Raw genomic sequence first — 20,919 nt, 5'->3', positions numbered from 1 at the left:
ATGGGTTTCATACCAGGGATCCAGGGACAGTTTAACATACACAAATAAATAAATGTGATACACCACATAAATAGAATTAAAAACAAAAATCACATAACCATCTCAATAGATTCAGAAAAAGTATTAGACAAAATCCATCATCACTTTATGATTAAAACTCTCAGCAAAATTGGCATTCAAGGACATGCCTCAATGTAATAAAAGCCATCTATGACAAACACAAAGCCAACATAATAATGAATATGGAAAAGTTGAAACATTCCCTTTGAAAACTGGAAAAAGACAAGGATTCCCACTCTCACTGCTTCTCTTCAATGTAGTATGGGAAGCCCTAGCCAGACCAATCAGACAAGAGAAAGAAATAAAGGTCATTCAACTTTGTAAAAAGGAAGTCTAATTGTCACTGCTGATGTTATGATCACTTACCTCAAAAACCCTAAAGACACCTCCAGAAAGCTCATAGAGATGTTGAAAAAATTATGCAGTTTCCAGATACAAGACAAATTAACAAGCTGTTCTATACATCAACAGTTACCAAGCAGAGAGTCAAATCAAGAATTTAACCCCTTGTTTTGATAGCTGCAAAAAATGAAATAAAATAATAAAATGAAATAAAATACTGAGAAATATACCTAACCAAGGAGGTAAAAGATCTCTGCAAGGAAAACTACAGAACACTGCTGAAAGAAATCATAGATGACACAAACAAATAAAAACACATCCCATGCTCATTGATGTGTAGAATCAATATTGTGAAAATAACCACGCTGCCAAAAGCAATGTACAAATTCAATGCCATCACTATCAAAATATTACCATCATTCTTCACAGAATTAGAAAAAGCAATTCTAAAATTTATATTAAACTAAAATAGAACCCTCATAGCCAAAGCAAGACTAAACAAAAATAACCAATCTGGAGGCATTATGCTACCTGATTTCAAAGTGTACTATAAGCCATAGTCACAAAAACAACATAATACTGGTGTAAAAATAGGCACATAGACCAATGGAACAGAATAGGGAACACAGAAATAAACTCAATTACTTACAGACAACTGATCTTCATTCTCCTGTAAGAGAATGAAACTGGTTCCTCATCTCTCACCTTATACAAAAATCAGTATGTGATGAATTAAGGACTTAAATCTAATACCTGAAATTATAAAACTTATAGAAGACAACATTAGAAAAACCCTTGTAGACATTGGCTTAGGCAAGGATTTTATGACCTAGAAGCCAAAAGCAAGTGAAATAAAGACAATTATAAATAATTTGGATGTAATTAAACTAAAGAACTTTTGCACAGGCCGGGCACGGTGGCTCACGCCTGTAATCCCAGCACTTTGGGAGGCCAAGGCGGGTGGATCACGAGGTCAAGAGATCGAGACCATCCTGGTCAACATGGTGAAACCCCGTCTCTACTAAAAATACAAAAACTTAGCTGGGCATGGTGGCGTGTGCCTGTAATCCCAGCTAGTCGGGAGGCTGAGGCAGGAGAATTGCCTGAACCCAAGAGGCGGAGGTTGCGGTGAGCCGAGGTTGTGCCATTGCACTCCAGCCTTGGTAACAAGAGCGAAACTCCATCTCAAAAAAAAAAAAAAAAAAGAACTTTTGCACAGCAAAAAGAACAGTTAGCAGAGCAAACAGACAACTCATAGAGTGGAAAAAATCTTCACAACTTCTGCATCTGACAAGGAACTAATATCCAGAATGTACAATAAACTCAAACATATCAGTAAGAAAAAAACAAATAATCCCTTCAAATAGTGGGCTAAGAACATTAATAGACAATTCTCAAAATAAGATTATGAAACAATTTTGTGAAGAGACAAAGACTGAGCAGTTGTGGCCGCGTTGCTGACCTCGAGCAGCAGTCTGCTTCTTGAAATAGAACCTGGGACTAGGAGACTCAGAATTGAATCTCTTCTCCCTCCCCACTCCTGTGAGAGTTTTTTGATCTTCAGCTACATTTCGGCTTTGTGAGAAACCTCAGCATCAAACACAATGGCCAGCGATGTTACCATCAAGACACATCCTTGCTCCATGAACTCCTGTGTGTTCATTGGGAATCTCAACACTCTTGTAGTTAAGAAATCTGTTTTGGAGGCAATATTTTGGAAGTATGGCAAAATTGTGGGCTGCTCTGTTCATAAGGGCTTGGCCTTCGTTCAATATGTTAATGAGAGAAATGCCCAGGCTGCTGTAGCAGGAGAGGATGGCAGAATGATTGCTAGCCAGGTTTTAGATATTAACCTGGCTGCAGAGACAAAAGTGAACTGAGGGAAAGCAGGTGTGAAATGCTCTGCAGCAGAGATATATGGCTCCTCTTTTGACTTGAACTATTACTTTTAAAGGGATTATTATGATAGGATGTACAGTTACCCAGCAAGTGTACCTCCTCCTCCTATTGCTTAGGCTGTAGTGCCCTTGAAACATCAGAGTGTATCAGGAAACACCTCATGAAGGGACAAAAGTGGCTTCAATTCTAAGAGTGGATAGTGGGAATCTTCCATGTCTGGAAAGTTGAAAGGAGATGACCTTCAGGCCATTAAGAAGGAGTTGACCCAGATAAAACAAAAAGTGGATTATCTCCTGGAAAAAATGGAAAAGGAACAGAGCAAACAAGCAGTAGAGATGAAGAATGATAAGTCAGAAGAGGAGCAGAGCAGCAGCTCCTTGAAGAAAGATGAGATTAATGTGAAGATGGAGGCTGAGTGGGTTGCAGATGACTGCTGAGGAGGGTGACCTGCTGGATGGTGATGATAATGAAGATGGGGGATGATCAGCTGGAGCTGATCAATGATAATAAAAAAGAGGCTGAGGTAGGAGAGGATGACAGGGACAGCATCAATGGTGAGGATGACTCTTAAGCACATATTCGAGTTTAGAAATCTTATTCCATTATTTCTTTACCTAGGCACTTGTCTAAAATCAAATTTATTACCATATACTCTCCCCTAGTATCTTCAACACATGCTCACTGTTCTCCCCATCCTTGTCCTTCCCACATTCATATTTCCCTGTGCCTAGTCCCATTTTCACTTCCTTTGATGTTCCTAGTAGTTTTGTTAAGTCTTACCCTGTAATTTTTTATTTTAATTTTGATACTTTATGATTTAAAAAAAGTATGTTTTTTTAAAAAAAGATTATAAAATTGGCCAACAAACATATGAAAAAATGCTCAACATCACTAATATTGGAGAAATGCTAATGAAAACCACACTGTGATACCACCTGATTCCTGCAAGAATGGTCATAATCAAAAATTCAAAGAACAGTAAATGTTGGCATGGATGTGGTGATCACAAACACTTCTACATTGCTGGTGGGAATGTAAACTAGTACAGCCATTACGGAAAACAGTGTGGAGATTCCTTAAAGAACTAAAAGTAGAACTACCATTTGATTCAGCAATCTCACTCCTGGGTATCAAACCAGAATAAAAGACATCATTATATGACAAAGATCCTTGCACAAGCATGTTTGCAGCAACACAATTAGCAATTGCAAAGTTGTGGAACCAACCCAAATACCTATCAATCAACAAGTGTATAGAGAAACTCTGATGTGTGTTTGTGTGTGTGTGTGTGTGTGATGGAATACTACTCAGCCATAAGAAGAAAAGAATTAACAGCATTTGAAGCAAATTGGATGAGAATGGAGGCTATTATTCTAAGTAATGTAACTCAAGAATGAAAAACCAAACATTGTGTGATCTCACTAATATGTGGGAACTAAGCTTTGACTATGCAAAAAAATAAGAACGATACAACGGACTTTGGGGACTTGATGGGAAGGGTGGGAGGGGATTGATGGATAAAACACTACAAATAGAGTGCAGTGTATACTGCTCAGATGATGAGTGCACCAAAATCTCACAAATAACCAACTAAAGAAATTACTCATGTAACCAAATGGCACTTGTAACCCAAAAACTTATGGAAAAATTAAAACAAAAAAGCAACCAAGCAACTAACCAAACAATCAAACAAACAGTAAGAACTCATCCAGACCAATAACCTAGACTCTTAATGAATGGGTCCATCCTAGGGGATTCTACTGCACAAGTCAGCATTGAGGACCACTGTCCCTTGCAATATTCTCCTAACTTCTGTGCTGATGTGAATCACCTAGGGCGCTTGTTAAACATACAGCTTTCCAAGACTCTGGAGATTCTGGTACCCATGTATCTGGTTGTAAGTCCAGGAATTTGTGTTTTTAACTAGTACAAGGCTTGATCTTGCCTGCAATAGTGAGATAAAAATAATCATCTTCTACTAATGTAAAAAAAAAATTAAACTGTATCTTTAAATTCAATCACATTGTGAGGTACTGGGGGTTAAAGCTAAAGAAATAAATTTGGGGGGATGTAATTCAATGCGTAAAATGCAAATTGAGAACTCCTGGAACATCTAACAGTTAACGATTTTGGACAAATTATAATGGATATTTTTATGTTTTTGAGAAGATGTTGTCATACACCCCCTTATCTATTTCTTTCAATCATACATTTTTTATCTGAAATAATTAGAGAGGTAGCTCAGAAAACAAGCAACAACATCGATTTTGAAATTATCCAAAATAAATTTTCATGATATTTACCTTGTAGGATTTTTTTTAGGATTAAATATTAAATGGGATAATGCATGTAAATCACTCCGCACATTGTCTGGCACATAGAAGTTGCCTAACAAATTCTTTCTTCTTATTATTGTGGATAGAGTTCTTTTCCCTTAGTGTCACAGCTTGGTCTTGGCTCTAGTGGCTTCACTGTTAACTCAATTCCTGAGTACAATTTAAGATCTGATCGTTACTATCCAGGTTGTCTTTGTTTCATCTTCTATCCTGAACATGGGCTATTTCTTGACTACATTTTATTTTATTTTGTTTTATTAGAATTTTAGTTACCTGCCCTTCACCTCATTTGATTATCTCCCCATTTACAGCACCCACTATTGGTCCTATTCATAGTTCAGTAGTCCAGCCTTTCATTCTTGTCTTAAAGCATTCCTTGCCCAACTTGTCTATCCCTGTTTTATTGTTTGACTTTTTTTTTCCTGGAGTCTCGCTGTGTCACCAGGGCTGGAGTGCAGTGGCATGATCTTGGATCACTGCAACCTCCACTTCCCGGGTTCAAGTGATTCTTCTGCCTCAGCCTCCTGAATAGCTGGGACCACAGGCATGAGACACCACAGCCAGCTACTTTTTGTATTTTTAGTAGAGACAGGGTTTCACCATATTGGTCAGGTTGGTCTCAAACTTCTGACCTCATAATCTACCCCCCTCAACCTCCCAAAGTGCTGGAATTACAGGCGTTAGCCACCGCACTGGCCTGTAATAAATCGTTGTTTTGTTGGAGAGCATATTTCATGATCATTCACTAGACACTCCCAAATAAATTAAAGGTGCAATCGTACTTTAATCTGCTCCCCAATAGTTTTACATTCCCAATCCATAAGCATATTTTCTGCTCTGTCCATAAACCTTCAGTTTGTATTCTCATTATTCTCTCATGGCGTTTTGTATCTCTAGCATTCCTCTAACCTCTTGAATTCTAGAGATATGTGTTAAAATGCAAACAAACTAATATAAACGATCAAATAACAACAAAACTTAGATTCAAAAGTCAGAAGCTTATACATAAATGCCAGATTTTTTATTGAATATTCCAGAACTCACTTCGTGCTAAGTGGTATAACTTTGGAATACACTCCTTTTGGAGGCTTTAGACAAGTTGTAAGAGGCATTATTAATAATGCTTAATAAAAATTAATATGACTACTGCTTGTTTTTTTGAAGATAAATTTTTGTTTTAAACAAACAAATGTTGATATTTTTGCACATCTCTATTTTGTTTATTTTTAAATTAGATTCCTCACAGCCTCACCCTAGTGTAGGCTGGTCAAAGTATGCAATTTCTCATAGTCTGGAGAAACATAGAGATTATATAATTCCTTTCTTATGAGCTACCTAAAATAGTCAGATTCTCAGAGACAGAAAGTAGAATGATGATTCCAGGAGCTGGCAAGGGAGGTCTGAAGCATTGTTGTTTAAAAAGTATAAAGTTTTAGTTTTTCAAAGTTTAAAAAGTTCTGGAGATTGTGTGTGCAATGCTGTGAACATACTTAATTCTACTAAGATATCCACTTAAAATTATTAAGATGGGAAATTTTATGTTGTGTATATTTTATCATAATGGTCCTCTCTTTCAGACAGTGATTTAAATTCTTCTTAATATATATCAAGAATTGAATTGTTGAATCTATGGTCATTCTACAACTCTGCTTTAATTATTTTAGGTACCACCATACTTTTTTTTTATTAGGATACTTTAAGTTCTGGGATAAATGTGCAGAACATGCAGGTTTGTTACGTAGGTATACATGTGCCATGGTGATTTGCTGCACCTGTCAAGTGACTACACCATTCTACATTTCCACTAATGAAAGAAAAAATGTACCAATTTCTCAAACATCCTCAACAATTGTTTTATTTTCTTACTGTATACATTTAAGTGGCACATAATGATGTTTTGATATATATATGTAGAGATAGGTAGATACACATAGTGAACTGCCTATGACTGTCCAGCTAATTAACATATCCATCATCTCACATAATTGTCTTTTTTTTGTGGTAAGAAGACCTACAATCTACTTTTTATAATAGTATATAATATAATAATTCTATTTTTTTATTATTATATAATAAAATACAATATTTAGTGTACAATACAATAATACTAACTATAATTCTAGTGCTGTATATTTGATTTCTAGACTTATCAATTCTATACAACAACTTTTTATTCATTGTCCTACATTTTCCCCATTACATTCCCCTCCTTGCCCCTGTTAACCACATTCTACTCTCTGTTTCCCTGTATTACATATGTATAGATATGGATACAAATATAGATATATAGATTTAATTCTAACATAGGTGAGATTATGTAATATTTTTATTTGTCTTATTTCACTTGATTCAGTGTTCTCTGGGTTCATTCATGTTGTCACAAAAGCAGAATATTGTTCCTCCTTAGGGCTAAAGAATATTCCATTTTACTTATACACCATGATTTTATAAATCTATTCACCCATCACTGGACACATATGTTCCCCATAATTTGACTATTGTGAATAATGATGCAATGAACATGAGCATGCAGATATATTTCTAAAATGGTGATTTCATTTCCTTTGGGCATATAACCAACAGAGGGAATAAAATATATCTCATTTATGTAATAAAAATACAGTTCATAATATTATCTCAATAGGCACAGAAAAAGATATTAACAAAAATTAACAACCTTTTATGATAAAAACACTCAACGAAAGGGAAGTTTCTCAACATAAAAGCCATTTGTGAGAAGCCCAGAGCTAACATCATAATGAATGAGGAGAAACTTTTCTTTAATATCTATTACAAGGCGAGGATGCCCATTCGTGACATATCTATTTGACATAGTATGAGAAGTTCTAGCAAGAGCAATAAAGTAAGAAAAAGAATAAAAGGCCTTGAAATCAGGAAGAAGGTGGTGACTCAAGATGGCGCTGTGAGAACAACCCAGGATTGGAGCTCTCGTTGTGTCCGCGGAGAGGTGAGTCTGAGCTGCATTTCCAGACTGATCTTTGTTGCCCACGGAACGGGGAAATTCCCAAGTGAAGAGGAGATGCGGGACGCCAGGCAGAACTTCCGCCTGGCAAAGCTGGCAGACGGGGTGGCGGCGGCCGGCCCACCCAGCGCTCCCCACAGGGTGTGCTTGTCCGGGTGCCTCGTTGAACCGGCAACCAGAGACGTGAGAGGGCTGGACTTGAGACTGAGCTAGACTTGGACAGTGGGCCAGCCCAGGGGATTGCAGGGACAGAGCGTTAGGGGTGGCCCAGTGGGACAAACAAAACCGCGATTTCAAACAAGCCCCATGCAGATGGCCCGAGATGCTCTGAGGGGGAGGGGTGTCCACCATTACCGAGGCAACCCGCCCCAACTGAGATACATGCCCATTGCTGATGCAGCCAGCCATTGCCGAGGCAACCCATCCCTACTGAGATACACGCCCACTGCTGATGCAGCCTGCTGTTGCTGAGGCAACCCGCTACAACAGAGAGACTCCACCGCAGGGCGTGGTGGAGAACACAGCAGAACAGAAGAGCCAGGGCCAGCCTCACAACAGCAGGGCGGAGCCTTGGCAGGCAAACAGTGGCTAGTCTGCATCCTAGCTGGGCAGGACCTCAACGGACATCCAAAAATAAAGCCCAAACCCCTCAACACAGAGCATTTGAGAAAAAAAAGGGTTTTTTTAACGAGCTCTGTTGCAGCAGAATCAAACATAGCAGCCTAACAGCCCTGAATAAACAACAGAGCACACAGCACAGCAATTAAGCTCCTATAAAGTACAAACTGTCTCCTCAAGCAGCTCCCTGACCCCTCTATATCCAAAAGACTGACATTAGGCAGGCTTCATCCTGGGACAAAGATAGCAGAAAAAGAAACTGGTAGCATCCCTCACTGTGCCACAGCTGCTAGAGGTGCACCCCAAACAAGCAGGGTCTGGAGCAGACCTCAGCAGTCGTACAGCCAAGGGGCTAGACTGGTAGAAGGAAAACCAAGCAACAGAAATACTTCATCATCAACATTCTGGGTGTCTACTCAGAGACCCAATCGAAAAGTAAGCAACTACGCAGACATCCAGGGGACAAATTCACAAAGATGGGAAGAAATGAGCGCAAAAAGGAGGAAAACACCCGAAACCAGAAGACCTTGCCTCCTAGAAAGGACCAAAACTTCTCACCAGCAAGGGAACAAAGCTGGACGGAGAATGACTGTGACGAAATGATGGAATTAGACTTCAGAAGATGGATAATGAGAAACTTTTCCGAGCTAATGGATCATGTATTAAATCAATGCAAAGAAACTAAGAACCTTGAAAAAAGATTTGAAAAAAGATTCGAGGAAATGATAACAAAAATGGATAACTTAGAGAGGAATATGAATGAATTAAAGGAACTGCAAAACACAATACAAGAACTTCGCGAAGCAAGCACAAGTTTCAATAGCCGAATTGACCAAGCAGAAAAAAGAATATCTGAAGTCGAAGACCAACTCAATGAAATAAAACGAGAAACCAAGATTAGAGAAAAAAGCGCAAAAAGGAATGAACAAAGTCTCCAAGAAATGTGGGACTATGTGAAAAGACCTAACCTACGTTTGATAGGTGTACCAGAAGGGGACGAAGAGAATGAATCCAAGCTGGAAAATACTCTTCAGGACATCATCCAGGAAAATTTCCCCCACCTAGCAAGACAGGCCAACACTCAATTGCAGGAAATACAGAGAATGCCACCAAGATATTCTGCAAGAAGAGCAACCCCAAGGCACATAATCGTCAGATTCAATAGGGTTGAAATAAAGGAGAGAATACTAAGGGCAGCCAGAGAGAAATGTCTGGTAACCCACAAATGGAAGCCCATCAGACTCACAGCAGATCTCTCGGCAGAAACTCTACAAGCCAGAACAGAGTGGGGGCCAATATTCAACATTCTTAAAGAAAAGAACTTTCAACCCAGAGTTTTATATCCAGCCAAACTGAGCTTCAGAAGTGAAGGAAAACTAAAATCCTTTGCGAACAAGCAGGTACTCAGAGATTTTGTCACCACCAGGCCTGCTTTACAAGAGCTCCTAAAAGAGGCACTACACATAGAAAGGATCAACCAGTACCAGCCGTTCCAAAATCACACTGAATGCTAAAGAGCATCAACATAATGAAGAATCTACAACAAATAACAGGCAAAACATCCACTTAGCATCAAAATGGCAGTATCAAATTCACATATAACAATATTAACCCTAAATGTAAATGGACTAAATGCACCAATCAAAAGACACAGACTGGCAAATTGGATAAAAATCCAAAACCCATCAGTCTGCTGTATCCAGGAAACCCATCTCACATGCAAGGATACACAAAGGCTCAAAATAAAGGGATGGAGGAAGATTTACCAAGCTAATGGAAAGCAAAAGAAAGCAGGAGTTGCAATTCTCATCTCTGATAAAATAGACTTTAAAGCAACAAAGATCAAAAGAGACAAAGAAGGCCATTACATAATGGTAAAATGATTGATACAACAAGAAGAGCTAACGATCCTAAACATACATGGACCCAATGCAGGAGCACACAGATACATAAGGCAAGTTCTTAAAGACTTACAAAAGGACTTAGACTCCCACACAATAATAGTGGGAGACTTAACACTACACTGTCAATACTAGACAGATCAACCAGACAGAAAATCAACAAGATATATCCAGGGCTTGAACTCAGACCTGGAACAAGCAAACCTGATAGACATTTACAGAACTCTCCACCCCAAATCCACAGAATACACATTTTTCTCAGCACCACATCACACCTACTCTAAAATTGACCACATAATTGGAAGTAAAGCACTGCTCAACAAATGCAAAACAACTGAAATAATAACAAACAGCCTCTCAGACCATAGTGCAATCAAGTTAGAACTCAGAATTCAGAAACCGACCCAGAACCTCACAGCTTCATGAAAACTGGACAACTGGCTCTTGAATGTTGACTGGGTAAACAATGAAATGAAGGCAGAAATAAAGAAGTTCTTCGAAACCAATGAGAACGAAGACACAACGTGCCAGAACCTCTGGGACACATTTAAAGCAGTCTCTAGAGGAAAGTATATAGCAATAAGTGCCCATATGAGGAGAATAGAGAGATCCAAAATTGACACCCTATCGTCAAAATTGAAAGAGTTAGAGGAGCAAGATCAAAAAAACTCAAAACCCAGCAGAAGACAAGAAATAACTAAGATCAGAGCTGAGCTGAAGGAGACTGAGACACGAAAAACCCTTCAAAAAATCAATAAATCCAAGAGCTGGTTTTTTGAAAAGATCAACAAAATAGACAGACCACTAGCCAGATTGATTAAAAATAAAAGAGAGAACAACCAAATAGATGCAATAAAAAATGATAAAGGGGAAATCACCACAGATTCCACAGAAATTCAAACCATCATCAGAGAATATTACAAACAACTCTATGCACATAATCTAGTGAACGTGGAAGAAATGGATAAATTCCTGGACTCCTGTGTCCTCGCAAGCCTAAACCAGGAGGAAGCTGAAACTATGAATAGACCAATAACAAGGTCTGAAATTGAGGCAGCAATTAAGAGCCTACCACACAAAAAAAGCCCAGGTCCAGAAGGGTTCACAGCCGAATTCTACCAGACACACAAGGAGGAGCTGGTACCATTCCTTCTAAAACTATTTCAAACAATCCAAAAAGTGGGAATCCTTCCCAGATCATTTTATGAGACCAACATCATTCTGATACCAAAACCCAGCAGATACCCAACAAGAAAAGAAAACTTCAGGCCAATATCCATGATGAACATAGATGCAAAATTCTTCAATAAAATATTGGCAAGCCGACTGCAATAGCAAATCAAAAAACTTATTCATCATGATCAAGTAGTATTCATCCCAGGGATGCAAGGCTGGTTGAACATACACAAGTCTATCAACGTAATTCACCACATAAACAGAACCAAAAACAAAAACCACATGATTATCTCAATTGACGCAGAGAAGGCATTTGACAAAGTTCAACAGCCCTTTATGCTAAAAACCCTCAATAAACTCGGTATCGATGCAACGTATCTCAAAGTAATAAAAGCTATTTATGACAAAGCAACAGCCAATATCATACTGAATGGGCAAAAACTGGAAGCATTCCCTTTGAAATCTGGCAATAGACAAGGTGGGTGATGAAAAATGAGAACACATGGACACAGAAAGGGGAGTACTAAACACTGGGGTCTATTGGGGGGAAAAGGGGAGGGCCAGTGGGAGGGGGAGGAGGGGAGGGATAGCCTGGGGAGAAATGCCAAATGTGGGTGAAGGGGAGAAGAAAAGCAAAGCACACTGCCATGTGTGTACCCACGCAACTGTCTTGCATGCTCTGCTCATGTACCCCAAAACCTAAAATCCAATAAAAAATAAAAGAAAAATCAGGAAGAGTAAAAGCTATTTATATTTGCATATAATATGATCTGATATGTAGAAAACCCTGAAGACTCCAAAAGTGAGTACAATTAGAACTAATAAAAATTTAGTAACTTGTCAGGATAAAAAAATAGCATACAAAAATGGTTTCATTTGTTTACATCAATAATGACCTATTCAAAAAGTAAATAAAGAAATTAATCTCTTTTACCATAGCATTGAAAAGAATAAAATACTGAGGAATCAATTTAACCAAGGAAGAAGAAAATCTGTACCCTGAAAATTGCAAAATACTGATGAACAACATTGAAATATTTATGAATAAATAGAAAGATGTCCTGTATTCATGTATTGGAAGAATCAGTATTGTTAAAATTTTCATATTGTCTGCTATGGTCTGAACATGTCTCTCTAAAGTCATGAGTTGAAACTTAATGGCTCATATGATAGTATTAAGAGGTCCAGTATTTAAAATTTATTTAAGTTATGAAAATAAAGCCCTCATGAATGTAATTAGGGACCTTGCAAAATGGTTTGAATAAGTAAGTTCACTCTTTTGCTTTTCTTTCATGTGAGAACACATCTTTTGTTCTGTTTTTCTCTTCCATCCTTTCTGCCATGTAAGGACATGTAGATGGTGTCATATATGAAAAGTAGGCTATGGACAGAGGCTAAGCCTGCCAGCACCTTCATCTTGGACTTTCCATAATCCAGAATTGTGAGGAATACATTTCTGATCTTCACAAATTACTCAGTTTCACATATTTTGTTATAGCAGCACAATTGAACTAAGGTACTAACCAAGGTGTTATACAGATGCAATACAACCCATATCAAAATTCCAATGAATTTTTTTACAGAAATAGAAAAGAAAGTTCTAAAATTTGTACGTAAAGACAAAAGACCTAGAAAAGGCAAAACAATCTGTGAAAGAACAAGGATGGAGTCATCACACTTCTTGATTTTAATTTATACTATAAAGCTATAGTAATGAAAGCAGTATAGCACTAGCATGAAAATGGACACATAAACCTATGAAACATAATAGAAAGCCAAGAAATAAACCTAAGCATATATTGTCAACTAGTTACAGAAGAGAAACGCTAATCTCTTCAGCAAACGATGATGAGAAAACTGAATATCCTCATACAGAATAATACAATTACAGCTTTATCTTACACCATACACAAAAATCAACTAAAATGGGATTAAATAACTAAACACAAGACCAAAAACTGTAAAACTTCTTGAAGAAAAAATAACAAACAACTTGACGTTGTTCTCGGCAAAAAATTTTTGGACAGCAAAAATACAGGTACAAAAACAAAAATAAATAAGTATGACCCTGTCAAGCTAAACACACACACACACACACACACACACACACACACACACACACACCCTTCTGCCCAGTAAAGAAAACAATCAACAAAATTAAAAAGCAGCCTAACTATTGGGAAAAAAATATTTGCAAACCACATAGATAGTAGGAGATTAATTTTAAAAATATAGAAGAAACTCACACAAGTCAGTAGCCAAACAAATGTAATAAACCGAATAAAAACTGAGAAAAAGTTCTGACTAGATATTTCTCCAAGAAGACATGAAAGTGACCGATAGGTATATAAAAATGTGCTTAACATCACTAATAATAGGGGAAATACAAACCAAAACCACAATGAGATAATACCTCACTGCAGTTACGGTAGCTATTATCAAAAAGACAAGATAACAAGTTTTGGCATTGGTATGGTGAACAAAGAATGCTCATAAAGTGCAAACATTGGTGGGAATGTAGATTGGTGTAGCCATTGTGGAAAAGAGTATGAAGCTTCCTGAAGAAAGTAAAAATAGACCTACGATAGGACTCAGCAATCCCTCTGTTATTACTACTACTATTAATTGTTATTATATGTTTCATCCTAAATGAGTAATGTTCAGCATGTTTCCTTGTGATTATTTGCATATAGTCTTCAGATGTATATTAATTAAAATATTTTGCCAATTTTGAAACCGATCATTGTGATGTTGTTATTGAGTTGTATGAGCCTTCTATATGTATTGAGAATTATCTCTTAACAGACATATGATTTGCAAACATTTTCACTCATTCTGTAGTTTCCAGTTTCACTGTACTGATTGTGTCCTCTTATGTAAAAAAAATTTTAATTTGTTATACGTTAATTTGGCTATTCTTTGCTCTTATTGATTGTGCTTTTGGTGTCACATCTGAGAAATCATTGGCAAATTCAATTATGTATATCTTCCCCCGCCCCATTTAAAACTGAGCTTTGTAGTTTTAGCTCTTAGAATTAAGAGTATTTTTTTAACTTAATTTTTGTATATTGTAAGATAAGGATGGAACTTTATCCTTTTGCATTTATACATTCAGTTTTCTCAACAGTCTTCTTTTCCCATCGTATGATCTTGGCATCTTTGTCAGAAATCATTTGAGCATATATGCAAAAATGCATGTCTAGGATATCTGTTATTTTCCGTTGGTCGGTATGTCTGTCTTTATGCCAGTACCACACTGTATTCTTACTGTGGTTTTTTTTAACAAGTTTTATTATCTGGAAGTGTGAGATCTTCTATTTTGTTCTTCAATATTTCTTTTGTTATTCAGAGTCCATTGAGATTCCATGTGAATTTTAGGATGGGGATTTTGCTATTTCTGGAAAAACAATGTGAGTATTTAGATAGCAACTATCTTAAATCTGTAGATTGTTTTGGTTAGTATTGACATCTTTATGGTATTAAGTCTTCTATTCCATGAACATAGGATATCCTTCTGGTATAATTTGGCTATTGTCTCCTCAAAATCTCATGTTGAAATGCAGTCCTTAATGTTGAATATGTAGTTCAGGCACAGTTTCTTGGGTCATTGGGCTGGATCCCTCATGAATGGTTTGGTGTCCTCTCCATGGTAATGAGTGAGGTCTTATTCTATTCATTCATACAATGTATGGTTGTTAAAAAGAGGCTGGTGTCTCTTCTACTCTGTTGCTCCATTTCTCATTATGTGACATGTCTGCTATCCTTTTGCCTTCTACCATGACCGTAATATTCCTGAGGCCTCCAACAGAAACAGATGCTAGTGCCATCCTTCTTGTATAGCCTGTGGAAATGTGAGTCAAATTAATTTCTTGTATTTACAAATTAGCCAACTTCAGGTATTCCTTGGTAGAAATACAAAATGAAAAAATACATTTTCCATTTACATGTGTCTACTTAAATTTTTTCAGAAACACTTTGTTCTTTCCAACGTGGCATCCGCTCTATCCTGTGATATAAAGTTCATGCTGATGTCATCATGTTGATAAAGAAGCTTGGAAACAAATTCACTGAGGCTATTGTCTTTATCAGGAGTCCTAAAATCTGAGGTGGAAAGCTGTAATAAACTTGTGCTTCTGAAATTATGTCTATGCTGCCATAACCTATGTGATAAAAGATTAGGTCTGACATCCTCTCATCATATTTGGATATTCTTTATTTCTTTGTCTTATCTGATTTCCTTGGCCAGAACATCTAATACTATGTTAAATAGGAGTGACAAGAGAGGACATGCTTGTATTATACTGGTTTATAAAGGGAATGCTTCCAGCTTTTGTCTATTCAATATGATATTGGCTGTTGGTTTGGCATAAATAGCTCTAATTATTTTGAGCTATGTTTCATCAATACCTAGCTTTTTGAGAGTTTTTAACATGAGGGGATGTTGATTTTTATCAAAGGCCTCTTCTATATTTACTGAGATGATTCTGTGGTTTTTGTCTTTGGTTCTGTTTTTGTGATGGATTATGTTTATTGATTTGTGTATGTTGAACCAGCCTTTTATCCCAGGGATGAAGCCAACTTAATCGTGGTTGATAAGTTTTCTGATGTGCTTCTGGACTCAGTTTGCTTGTATTTTATTGAGGATTCTCGCATTGATGTTCATTAGGGATATTGGCCTGAAGTTTTCTTTTTTGCTGTTGTTGTGTCTCTTCCTGGTTATGGTATGAGAATGATGCTGGCTTTATTAAATGAGTTAGGGAGGAGTCCTTCCTTTTCAAGTGTTTGAAATAGTTTCAAGAGGAATAGTACCAGCTCCTCTATGTATTTCTGGCAGAATTCAGCTGTGAATCTCTCTGGTCTTGGTCATTTTTTGATTGATAGGCTATTACTGCCTCAATTTTAGAGCTTGGTATTGGTTTATTTAGGAATTCAACATCTTCCTGGTTAAGTCTTGGTAGTTTATATGCATCTAGGAGTTTATCCACTTCTTCTAGATTTTCTAGTTTATTTGCATAGGGGTGTTTATGGTATTCTCTGATGGTAGTTTCCATTTCTGTTAAATCAGTGGTGATATTTCCTTTATCATTTTTATTGTGTTTATTTGATTATTCTCTCTTCATCTTTATTAGTTTAGCTAGCAGTGTATATATTTTGTTAATTTAAAAAAAAAAGCTCCTGAATTTGTTGACTTTTTGGAAGGTTTTTCAGGTCTCTATCTCCTTCAATTCTTCTCTAATCTTAGTTATTTCTTGTCCTCTGCTAGCTTTTCTCACTTATAAGTGGGAGTTGAACATTCAGAACACATGAACAGAGAGAGGAACAAAACATATTCCTGGGCCTGTTGGGGGATTGGGGTGAGGGGAGGGAACTTAGAGAATGGGTGAATAGATGCAGCAAACAACCATGGCACATGTATACCTATGTATCAAACCTGCATGTTCTGCACGTGCATTCCATTATTTTTTAGAAGAAATAAAGAAAAAAATTTTTAAAGGTAAGTCTGGGATTTCTCGGGACCCCTCTGTTCATCTGTACATCTGAGGGCTTTACTATGAAGTTTATCATGAACCTCCTTGGAATTCTCAATTTCAGGCTTACTTGATGTGTCTCTCTCTATAGAGCAGCTTCTTAAGTTTCAAATATATTTTTGTACATGTACACTAATTTATTGGAAATTGTAATTAAAACCAAATGCCATTATTAAAAGCACAAAAATATGTAATAATAAAATATAAATCAGAAAATATGTAAAAATGTGTATAGTGAAAAGCACAAAACATTGCCAAAAAATTAAAGCCTAAATAAATTGATGAATATATGTGTATAAAGTGTTTATGTGTCCAAAATATTGATATTGATAAGATATCAAATTTTCCTACATTCATCTACAGATTCAGCACAATCTCAGTTAATATTTTTTAGAGTATTTACAGTGATTTAAAAGTTCATATAAAAACAGAAAGGAGTTAGAATAGTCAAAATAACTAAATAAGAAGCACAGCGTTGGAGGACCCACAAGACCTGACTTCAAGACTTCATTATAATGCTATGGTAATCAAGATAGTGGAGTACTGAAGTCAATTAACCTCATTAATGTTAAAATAAAAAGAAGAAATATTGTAAGCTTTTTTTCCTTTTGCTTTTGATATCCTTCAAAAATTGAGAAAAGAGGTAAGGATAGAAAGACCCATAAATGCTAATTTTGTTTAATCAAAGAAGTTTCAAAAAATAAGATTGCTCAGTATTCCATTGTTTGAAAATGCCGCCATGATCGATTTAACCAAACCTCAGAGTTTTTTTCCTACACTAATGTTGCATTTAACATCCTTATATGTAATTTTGCCACCATATGGAAGTAAATCTGTAGAATAAATACCTGGATATGGAATCATTGATTCAAACTGTACGAGATTAGATAGAGAATTTCAACTTACCCTGTATAGAAGCACATTCATTTACATTCTCATAAACATATTATGAAAGTCACTGTTAATCCAACCTCTTTTCCATATTATGTAATATTATAAATTTTGATATTTGCCATTCTGATTGGAAAAATTTGTACCTTTTTATTGCATTTCAGGTATTGGGGTACACCTGAAGAACATGCAAGATTGTTGCAAAGGTACACATATGGCACTGTGATTCACTGCCTTCCTCTCCATCACCTATATCTGGCATTTCTCCCCATGCTATCTCTGCCCAACTCCCCATCCACCACTGTCCCTCCTCTAATACCCTCCCCAACTCACAGTGTGTGATGCTCCCCTCCCTGTGTCCACGTGTTCTCATTGTTCAACATCCACATATGAGTGAGAATATGCGGTGTTTTATTTTCTGTTCTTGTGTCAGTTTGCTGAGAATGAGGGTTTCCAGGTTCATCCATGTCCCTACAAAAGAAACGAATTCATCTTTTTTGATGGCTGCATAATATTCCATGGTGTATATGTGCCACATTTTCCCTGTCCAGTCTATCATCGATGGGCATTTGGGTTGATTCTAGGTCTTTGCTATTGTAAACAGTGCTGCAATGAACATTCGTGTACATGTATCCTTATAGTAGAACGACTTATAATCCTTTAGATATATACCCAGGAATGGGATTGCTGGGTCAAATGAAATTTCTATTTCTAGATCCTTGAGGAATCACCACACTGACTTCCACAATGGTTGAAATAATTTACACTCCCACCAACAGTGTGAAAGTGTTCCTTTTTCTCCACATCCTCTCCAGCATCTGTTGTCTTCAGATTTTTTAATGGTCACCATTCTAACTGGCATGAGATGGTATCTCAATGTAGTTTTGATTTGCATTTCTCTAGTGACCAGTGATCATGAGCACTTTTTCATATGTTTGTTGGCCTCATATATGTCTTCTTTTGTAAAGTGTCTGTTCATACCCTTCGCCCACTTTTGAATGGGCTCGTTTGTTTTTTTCTTCTAAATCTATTTTAGTTCTTTGTAGATTCTGGATATCAGCCCTTTGTTAGATGGGTAGATTGCAAAATTTTGTTCTTATTCTGTTGGTTGCTGATTCACTCTAATGACTGTTTCTTTTGCTGTGCAGAAGCTGTGGAGTTTGATTAGGTCCCATTTGTCTATTGTTTTTTAATTTTTTATTGCATTTTAGGTTTGGGGGTACATGTGCAGAATATGCAAGACAGTTGCATAGGTACACACATGGCACTGTGTTTTGCTTCCTTTCTCCCCTTCACCCATATTTGGCATTTCTCCCCAGGCTATCCCTCCCCACTCCCCCTCCCACTGGCTTTCCCGTTTTCCCCCCAATTGACCCCAGTGTTTACTACTCCCCTCACTGTGTCCATGTGTTCTCGTTTTTCATCACCTGCCTATGAGTGAGAATATGCGGTGTTTCATTTTCTGTTCTTGTGTCAGTTTGCTGAGAATGATGTTCTCCAGATTCATCCATGTCCCTACAAATGACACAAAATCATCATTTCTGATTGCTGCATAATATTCCATAGTGTATATGTGCCACATTTTCCCAATCCAGTCTATCATCGATAGGCATTTGGGTTGATTCCAGGTCTTTGCTATTGTAAACAGTGCTGCAATGAACATTCGTGTGCATGTGTCCTTAGAGTAGAACGATTTATAGTCCTTTGAATATATACCCAATAATGCGATTGCTGGATCAAATGGAATTTCTATTTCTAAGGCCCTGAGGAATCGCCACACTGTCTTCCACAATGGTTGAACTGATTTACACTCCCATCAACAGTGTAAAAGTGTTTCTCTTTCTCCACATTCTCTCCAGCATCTGTTGTCTCCAGATTTTTTAATGATCGCCATTCTAACTGGCATGAGATGGTATCTCAATGTGGTTTTGATTTGCATCTCTCTGATGACTAGTGACGGTGAGCATTTTTTTTTCTTTTCTTTTTTTTTCTTATTTTTTTAATTGCATTTTAGGTTTTGGGGTACATGTGCAGAGCATGCAATACAGTTGCATAGGTACACACATGGCAGTGTGTTCTGTTTGCTTTCACCCCTTCACCCATATTCGGCGTTTCTCCCCAGGCTATCCCTCCCCACCTCGCCCTCCCACTGGCCCTCCCCTTTTCCCCCCAATAGACCCCAGTGTTTAGTACTCCCCTTTCTGTGTCCATGTGTTCTCATTTTTCATCACCCGCCTATGAGTGAGAATATGCGATGTTTCATTTTCTGTTCTTGTGTAAGTTTGCTGAGAATGATGTTCTCCAGATTCGTCCATGTCCCTGCAAACGACAGGAACTCATCATTTCTGATTGCTGCATAATATTCCATAGTGTATATGTGCCACATTTTTCCAATCCAGTCTATCGTCAATGGGCATTTGGGTTGATTCCAGGTCTTTGCTATTGTAAACAGTGCTGCAATGAACATTTGTGTGCATGCGTCCTTATAGTAGAATGATTTATAGTCCTTTGGGTATATACCCAGTAATGAAATTGCTGGGTCAAATGGAATTTCTATTTCTAAGGCCTTGAGGAATCGCCACACTGTCTTCCACAATGGTTGGACTAATTTACACTCCCACCAACAGTGTAAAAGTGTTCCTTTTTCTCCACATCCTCTCCAGCATCTGTTGTCTCCAGATTTTTTAATGATCGCCATTCTAACTGGCGTGAGATGGTATCTCAATGTGGTTTTGATTTGCATCTCTCTGATGACCAGTGACGATGAGCATTTTTTCATATGATTGTTGGCCTCATATATGTCTTCTTTCGTAAAGTGTCTGTTCATATCCCTTGCCCACTTTTGAATGGGCTTGTTTGTTTTTTTCTTGTAAATCTGTTTGAGTTCTTTGTAAATTCTGGATATCAGCCCTTTGTCAGATGGGTAAACTGCGAACATTTTTTCCCATTCTGTTGGTTGCCGATTCACTCTAGTGACTGTTTCTTTTGCCATGCAGAAGCTGGGGAGTTTGATTAGGTCCCATTTGTCTATTTTGGCTTTTGTTGCCAATGCTTTTGGTGTTTTGTTCATGAAGTCCTTGCTTACTCCTAAGTCCTGGATGGTTTTACCTAGATTTTCTTCTAGGGTTTTTATGGTGCCAGGTCTTATGTTTAAGTCTTTAATCCATCTGGAGTTAATTTTAGTG

At 37.3% G+C, this 20,919-nt stretch overlaps 1 pseudogene; it reads left to right on the top strand.

Annotated features, from left to right (window-relative positions):
* The first annotated feature begins 2,006 nt into the window (after nucleotides 1-2,006).
* On the top strand, nucleotides 2,007-2,872 carry LOC100404640 (heterogeneous nuclear ribonucleoproteins C1/C2 pseudogene; annotated as a pseudogene).
* Nucleotides 2,873-20,919: the final 18,047 nt, after the last annotated feature.

This window comes from Callithrix jacchus, chromosome X, assembly GCF_049354715.1.
Source record: "Callithrix jacchus isolate 240 chromosome X, calJac240_pri, whole genome shotgun sequence".
NCBI lineage: Eukaryota > Metazoa > Chordata > Mammalia > Primates > Cebidae > Callithrix > Callithrix jacchus.
This window is presented reverse-complemented; position numbering and strand designations above follow the sequence as displayed.